The sequence below is a fragment of the Rattus rattus genome, chromosome 14, assembly GCF_011064425.1.
Source record: "Rattus rattus isolate New Zealand chromosome 14, Rrattus_CSIRO_v1, whole genome shotgun sequence".
NCBI lineage: Eukaryota > Metazoa > Chordata > Mammalia > Rodentia > Muridae > Rattus > Rattus rattus.
The window spans coordinates 59957830-59966630 of NC_046167.1; positions in this window are offsets into that span (position 1 = coordinate 59957830).

An 8801-nucleotide genomic window follows, 5' to 3' on the forward strand; every position below is an offset into this window, starting at 1 on the left:
TATGTGTTTGTTCCAATGTAGCCCTACTTAAAAATAGTATATGGTGGACTCTCACAATCTTATATCAATCAACTTCACAGTTGTCTGTACGATACACTGTATTCATCCCCTTTTGCCTAAAAACAAAGATGGAATATATAGGAGGTTATGTAATTTTACTCTCATTGTGCATCTGACAGGAAGAAAAAAACCTAGGGTATTTTCCATCCAACATAATGCTGTCATCACTTGGATAAGATTAATTCCTTTGATTAGTTAAATTCGCACTTCAAAGTTTTTTTAAAAGTACATAGAGTCGAGGCTGGAGAGATGGCTCAGCAGTTCAGAAAGGCCATTGGCTGTTCTTCCAGAGGACCAGGGTTCAATTAGCAGCAGCTCACAACTGTCTGTAACTCCAGGATCTGCTACCCTCACACAGACACGCATGCGAGCAAAACACCCATCAAGTCTTAATCAATGAGCATTAAAAAATTGTTTAAAATGCATAGGGTTGGCTCAAGGAAATAAGGATCTGCAGGAACAAGTTTCCTTTTAATTCGTTCATAATCTCATTGAAATCGTTTCCTTTAGCTTGCACGTAGACTATTCTGCATTCAAGTACTGACTATTGCGTTCTCCTTTTATGTTTCAACTTGTTACTGTGTCCGTTCCTGCAGACCGAGAACTGGATGGCAAGTCGTGGTTGTGTTAAAGTTCGGTTGGCAGGGAGGGGAAGGGACTCTTGGGGTCCTGCTGAGTGCTCCACGTCATGCTAATCCCATGTCCGCAGTGGCTGGCTGTCCCATTTTAGTGGATGCTACCGTCACTGAGTGATTTCAAACAAGCGCTTCTTGCAAATGCCCACTGAACGTGCACCTGAAATCTGCCCACTCTCTCCCTGCCTCCCACCCTGTTCTTTCTGCATCCGCCTGTCTTCCTTCCAGCAGTCTTCTGAGAGAGCCCACGTATTTCTTCTAGGTTGGCTCCCATATTCCAGAATCCCCTTTTGTCTTAGCTCCTTCTCTATTCACACAGAGGCAGAGCAGACTCTCCAGGGAAGGCATTTAAACAAGCTAAAAAGGGACTTTTTTAAAAAAATTTTCCCAGGCAGAATAACCAGTTCCTCTCCCTTCACATCCACTTTGATTATTACACTAAGACTGGATTTATCACACATTATGGTTAGTGTGTATTTCTCTTCATAACCAGATTAAGTACCTTCTAAAAGGCAGGAAGTCTAATTCAGTTCCTTAATCTCCCAACACAAGCCTTTGATCTCAGCACTAGGGAGGCAGAGGCAGTGATCTCTGTGAGTTCAAGGCCAGCCTAGTCTACAGAGTGAGTTCCAGGACAGCCAGGCCTACCCCGAAAAGTTCTGCCTTGAAAAAGAAGAAGCAAAAAGAAATTTTTTTCTGACACATATATTAAATGAAATGTTTACTAGTGCCAGGTATGGTGGTTCACGCCTTTAATCCCAGCACTCAGGAAGAAGATACAGGTAGATCTCTGAGTTTCAGGCCAGCACGGTCTACAGAGTGAGGACAACCAGGGCTGTTACACATAGAAACTCTGAAAAAACAAATGAATGAATGAATGAGAGAGAGAGAGAGAGAGAGAGAGAGAGAGAGAGCGATACTATTCATACTATTGAATGAAGATAGCTCTTCACATGTAATAATACATATTTGAATAATGCTAACAAAAGGCATTATCTTTTTCATCATGTCTTCATTGTATTTAAGTTATGCCTGTCTATTTAAGACATTTATTTAGTTTTATATTGGTAATTTTATATAGTAATAAGATACATTTACAGGACCTTGACTCAATTTGCAACACCAACATGGCAGCTCATGGCCATCTACAACTTGATTTCCGGAAGATCTGATGGCTTCTTCTAGCCTTTGTGGGCATGAAGCATGAGCATGGTACACATACATACATACATAGAGGCAAACCACTCATGCACATAAATAAAAATAAAAAATATTCTTTTTTTTTTTTTTTTTGGTTCTTTTTTTCGGAGCTGGGGACCAAACCCAGGGCCTTGCGCTTCCTAGGTAAGCGCTCTACCGCTGAGCTAAATCCCCAGCCCAATAAAAAATATTCTTAAAAGAAAAATTTGTGATCTACTATTTGAGACTAGAGTCATGGCACTTATGGGTCTTTGGGGAGGGGGGCATGTTTACAGTAGGCGTTAACAAGGTCCATGTGACCACCATAGAATTTGTATTGATGTCCGGAGAGAAATTAGGGATCTTGGGTGTGTGTGTGTGTGTGTGTGTGTCTATGTATAAGTTACTTGAGTGACCCAAATCACTGTACATTAGTGAGGGTTCTCTGGAGAAACAGAACTATAGAATATATATACACAGGATACACACACATATACATATGCATGTATATATGAGATTTAAGGAATATATATGCATATATGTATGTATATATACATTCCATAATATATGTGTGTGTGTGTGTGTGTGTGTGTGTGTGTGTGTGTGTGTGTACACACACATATATGATTTAGTGGCATGGCTTAGAGAATATGGTCTAGCTAGTCCAACCATGGCTATCTCCTAACAAGAAAGGCCAATAGTAGTAGAAAAGCCAATCCAGTAGTTGTTCAATCCAAGAGGCCAGATATCTCGGATTGTCTTCAAGGTATGTTAAAACCCAAAGTAGATTCTAGCACCAGCGGAGGAATGTTTCAGCAGCAGGAAAGATGAGATCGCCAGCAATAATGAGAGCAAGCAGGCATGAAGCAAAAGCTTCCTTTTCCAGTCCTTTAATGTGGGCTGTCACCAGAATATGTGGTCCAGGTTCAGTATAAATCTTCTCACCTCAAATGATCCAATCACGGAAGTCCTTCGTAGGTATACCCACTGCTTGGGTTTTAGTTGATTCCCCAGGATAGTCAAGTTGACAACCAAGATTAGCCATCACACACAATTCAATTAAAGAGCCCTGTTAGGACCCATGAAACAACAGATGGTATTACCCTACCATTTGTGGGGGCCAGCTCTAGGACGATGGATCTCAACCTGTGGATCTCAACCCCTTTGAGGGGTTAAGCAATCCTGAGAACCACTGCACAAGAGATTTCGGTGGATCACCTTGGTTTATCATAGAAGTCCCGCAGTGGGAGCCATCTTAAGATCTTCGCTCTGCACAGACAGAGGTCATCACACAGCCAACAAGTTATAAACCGAGCGCTCAAACCAGACTATTTGAAATGTAGCCATTGCATGGGCCCATAGTAAAATTCTTTAGTTAGATAGAAGGGTGTTATGATAAAGGAAATATTTGTAATCATGTCCTCCTCCAATCTCCCTCCCCATTGCCCCAAGAAATCATGTCCAATCCACCTGTTTCTTTATTCCCCTGAAGCTTGCCTAACCACATTCGATGCCACAACTTACATGTTTTTACCCCCTTACTTCTCTTTTCTCTCTACCTCTTCCTGGCTGCATTTTCCTCAGAACATACATAAAAAAACAGAAATACATCTTCGTTTTACAACCCTTGAGAGCTTATAGCGGGCAGAGGTTCCTGTTAATAAAAGACAGATTAACCAAGAGGCCAAAAGTCAGCAATTACATCATTACATGGTGTCCACCCTGTGTGAGAAAAATAGTTCTCTAAATGGTATTTGACTGCAGATCCGTAATCTTAGCATGGTGACAAGGCAAAGGAGGCAGCGGCTTCAGATCCCCACACAGGAAGACACTGGGAAGGCAGCTGTTTCTAGAGGTTTCTGTTGGCACCGTCTCCAAGCCGCTAACGGGCCAGACCCGCAGCGAGCCAGGACAGAACCTGTATCTTATCTTAGGAATGAATTGAAGAGGGAGAGGAAAAGACCCTGTGCTTTTGTGTTTGGCCATTATGCAAACAGAGGGCAAGGCAGACACCCTCTTCTTAAACTGCCTCCCACTCCACGATGCTCGGTACTTGGAGAAAATGGTTTCATTCCCTTCAGATGATCTCTCACATGAACCTCTCTTACCCTCTCAGGTTTTCTCTCCTTTACCTTCTGGCTACCTGGACATGAGAAGTGTCAGGATGGCGTCAGGCACCCAGCATCTCCATTCCTGCCCTAAGTATTGCTGGAGCAGGCTGGGCACAACCGCTGTCTTCGGATTCACTCGGCCTCGATACCACCCAGGCTCTAACTAGGGTGCTTCATTGTCTGAACAACTCCACCACCGCCTGCAATGACCACTTCAGATCTTCTCCACTCCCAAACCATCAGCCTCCTCCAGCAACTCCTCTGAAGACAATCTTCCTTCCCCAGTCAGAATAACAAAAACAAAACAGTTGGAAATCTCTTTACTTTCTTGCTTGCAGTTATATGAATATTTTGTCCCGTAAGCTTCCCAGTTAAAAACCTGTACCGTATGACACAGCTGTACCACTCTTGCTATATGACTACATGAAGAACGTAATGTCCTATCACAGAGATAGCTTCCCAGTCAAGGTTGAGACGCAGCTATAACTGGTACAGGTGTGCTCTTGTTAACAAGCGAATGCACGTGTGGGCACTGTAGCTCCTGCCTTAAATCCAGCACTCGTGTGACTGAGGTAAGCAGGGTGGTGATGGCACACGCCTTTAGTCCCAGCACTTGTGGGGCAGAGGCAGGTGGATCTCTGTGAGTTCCAGGCTACCCTGGTCTTCTAGGATGTTTAAGGCTACACAAAGAAATCCTGTCTCAAAAACCACTCCCACCACCAGAGGCTGAAGTAAGAGGATTGCTAAAGGTTCAAGGCCAGCCTGCGCTACAAAGTGGGACTTTTTTTTAATCTTGTAAACAGTATTACAGAGAGCTAAACACAGTGACTCTAGAAGGTTATAATGAAGTCGAAAGGTCCTTATTTGGAGGGGAATTCTTGTTGCTCTCCTGTTTCAATAGTCTGATAGTCAGATGGAGAGACAGAGTGTCTCTGTAGAATAGCTTCGTTTTTGCCAGCTCTGTTACATCAGCCCAAAGCATTTCTCTCGTGTTGTGGCAACGAGGCACAAACGCACCTCCTACCTTGTAGACAAAGACAGCACATACATACATGGACGTGCACAGCAATCTACCACTCGTTTGTACATTTACTATGCCATCTTTGCGTTCTTACTTTAAAGCATAAATCTTCTAGCCTACAGGGTGGGGGTGGGCAGCCATAACAGGTCACATGAATATCTCGTGTTTACCACATCTTGATGCTGTCAAGAGACTAGGGATTGTGATTGACCTATCTAGGTTACATAAGTCCCTCGTTCACACAAAGATGAAACTGCTTGGTGACACATTTCTTACAACACATCCCTGGATGGTAAATGACACATGAATATACTTTTCTCTGTGCTCTGGGGCAAATGGGAGCTGGGCCAGATAAAGCAAAATGTGGGCGTGTTCTAAAACATACTTAACACAGATGTGTAAAGGGCTCTGTGTCCTGCTGAATACCGTGTTTATTTTTACCTTATAGTCACGATAGCAAAGAATTTGGACCAGACTAGATGTTCATCAACAGATGAAATGGCTAATGAAAATGTGGTATATATAAAAAAAAATGGAACTAATTTCATCATAAAGAAAACCTTTGCAGAAAAATAAATGGTTCTGGATATTCCTATATGAAGTGGTAGAAAGAGAAATACTATATGACGTGTCTCCTATGTGGATCTGAGCTTGTGATATATATATATATATTTGGAAGTTAGGTACACATGTTGTAGTGTACATGTGAAGGTCAGAGGACCGCTGGTCAGAGACCAGCATGTAAGTCTGGACAGATGGACTATAACCAGAAAGGGGACTGCCGAGAGGAAATAAGAGGGTTAGAGTCAGGGGACAGGGCGTAATAGAACACCTGTAACAGGAATGCTGAAAGGGGGTTGCTAGGGTGGAAGGGTACAGTGCAGGGAGAGGGGCATGATGGAGAAGACATTCATTGTCCTAGTTTGGTTTCTGTTGCTGTGGTAAACATCATGGCCAAATCAACTTTAGGGGAGGAAAGGATTTCTGTTAGCCTACAGATTACATATAGGATATATTATGTATGTCAGGGCAGGAGGCCGTATATAGCCTATCATGTATGTCAAAGCAGGAGCTGAAGGCAGGAACCTAGAGGGAGGCAATGAAGCAAATATCATAGAGGACCACTGATTACTGGTCTCTTTTCATGACTTGCCCAGCTTCCTTTCTTATACAGTCCAGAATTACTTGCCTAGGATCAGTACTGCCCACAGTGAGCCAGGCCCTCCCATAACAATCATCAACCAAGAGAATGTCCCCCACCACCACCCCACAGACACGTCCACAAGCCAGTTTGATAAAGACAGTCCCTCAACTGAGATTCCTTTGTATCAGGTGGCTCTAGTTTATGCCAAACTGACAAAAACTGACTGTCACAAGGGGAAAACCCAAGTACAAAAGTGACCTATTGGGGCCAGTGAGATGGCTCAGAGGGGAGGGGTTCTTACTACCAAGAGTGATGTCTTGAGTCCGGTCCCTAGAACTCACATGGTAGAAGTGGTAGAAGGATAGAAGTGACCCCCAAGTGGTCCTCTGACCTTCACATGTACACTACGACATGTGTACCTAACTTCCAAATAAATAAATAAATTAAATAAATAAATAAACAAATAAAAAATTTCAGGCTGGAGAGATGGCTCAGCCATTAAAGGCTAGGCTCACAACCAAAAATATAAATAAATAATTTTTTAAATTAAAAAAAAAGCCATACTCCTCACAGCTACAACCCATACACAGTAATTCCCTACATTTTAGAAGAGCATTTAAAGTTACTTACAGTGTGTGTATGGGCACATGCGTGCCATGGTATGAAGGTCAAAGGAGAGTTTGTAAGCATTGGTTCTGTTGGACCCCAGAAGGGAGACCCTCACTCAAGTCTCGGGAGGAACGCGCACCCAGTAGGACACAGACACCGACTTGCTGTAATCACACGAGGAAGTTTTAATTGTGAGCAAAATGAAACGAGAGCTCAGGCCAGCATGCTGGGGTCGAGACTCATACACCACACAGGGAGTAGAGGAGTTCGACCCTGACCTGACTTTTTACAGAGCTTTTAAAGGAAAAACCACAAACCAGGGGGAACAAGGGGGTAGGAGGAAATTCTAAAACTATAATCTGCCCATACAGCTAAATCATATTAATCATGTACCACACACTCCCAAAGCATTGTGACATTGTGATTAGGGATTGGGACATTCTACACAGCCAGTAGAACATTGTGGCGAAAGCTATGGGCCATTATGGCTATTCAAAGAAACCTTTCATGTAAAACTGTTTCGGGAACCATTGTATAGCAAGGGAGGGTGAAAAGTTCAGGTTCTCACAGGCCCCACTTTTTCTTTCTGGGTAGCTGGACCCTTACTTCTCCTTTTGGTATTAATTTTTAATTTTACACTTCTACATTCCCCACTTTTTCTTTTTTATTTTCGCTCTAACCTTAGAGCGATTGTTTTTCTCATTGTAACTCTTGGTACTGTTGTCGCAGGACCAGTACCTGAACAGCACTCACTCTTTTTTTTTTTTTTTTATAAAAGCCACCAGCCTGTTGAGTATACATGGCCCGAAAGTAAGTAGAAGCATGAGAATTATAATGGGCCCAACTAAAGTAGAGAGGAGAGTGGTTGACCATGGGGACTTATTAAACCAACTTTTAAACCATCTCTGATGTGTTTCTTTGTCTGTCTTTTATCTAACCTTTTTTAAGTTTATTTATGGAGTCTTTAATTACTCCTGAATGGCAATTCTGAATTCTCTATAAGCCTTGTATTGTAACAGCAGATGTCCTTGTGCTGCCCTTGCAGCACCTAGATAGCCTTAGCCCTAAGTAATTCTCAACTCCTTTTTTTGTGTCTTACTAAGTCGTTAGCATCAGGATTCCAATCTGGACACTATTTAAACCTGTACACCAAGGTCATGACTAGCTTTTAGAACTTCTAAACTTATATAGATTGTGATCCCTGAGGCACAGTCCCAAGAAGTGTTAGGAGTACAAACGTATGTAGCGTTACATCATTTGTAATGGAAATCAAGCCTATCCCACACCTATCTTGATAGAACCCAGGACAAACATGACTGACTCTCCTCTAGGTCCCAGCTCTCAGCCCCAACAGCTAATACACGGCTGGTGAGGGCTGAGAATTGACAGCTGTCAGGGTGGTCAGCAGCACCAGGTACAGTCCTTTTCAGCGAGGCTCGAATGTCTGGGCTCAGTGTAGCTGCAGTCTCCGACCTGGAACTCAGGGTCTCCGGGGCATAGGCTGCTGTCAGCTGTGAGCAGATTTCTTTCTGTATCACCTGTAGGTCTTTTAGCCTGGCACACAAATCATTATTACTATGACATGTTGGTTCAGTAATATCACCTAATATAGTCAGAGGAGCTGAGGCCCCATATCAAAGGGGTAAGGCTGAATCTGGAAGGGGTATTTCTTGCTCTGAAGAGAGCAAGAGGGAAGGAGTGTCACCCAGTCTGCGCCAGTCTCCATGGTTAATTTGGTCAGGGTCTCTTTTAGAGTTCTATTTATTTACTCTACCTGTCTTGAACTTTGAGGTCTGTAAATATAATGTAATTTCTAATCGACCCCTAAGTACTTGGCCACACCCTGGCTTACCTTGGCAACGAAAGTAGGGCTGTTGTCTGACCAGATTACCTTGGGCATTTTAAATCGGGGGAAGATTTCTTCCAGTATCTTCTTGATGATTGTAGAGGCCGTCTCTCGTTTGGTGAGGAAAGCTTTTATCTATTTCTGAAAAAGTATATAGCTTTTCCCTCAAGTATGTCATTATCCTTTATCTTTTAAG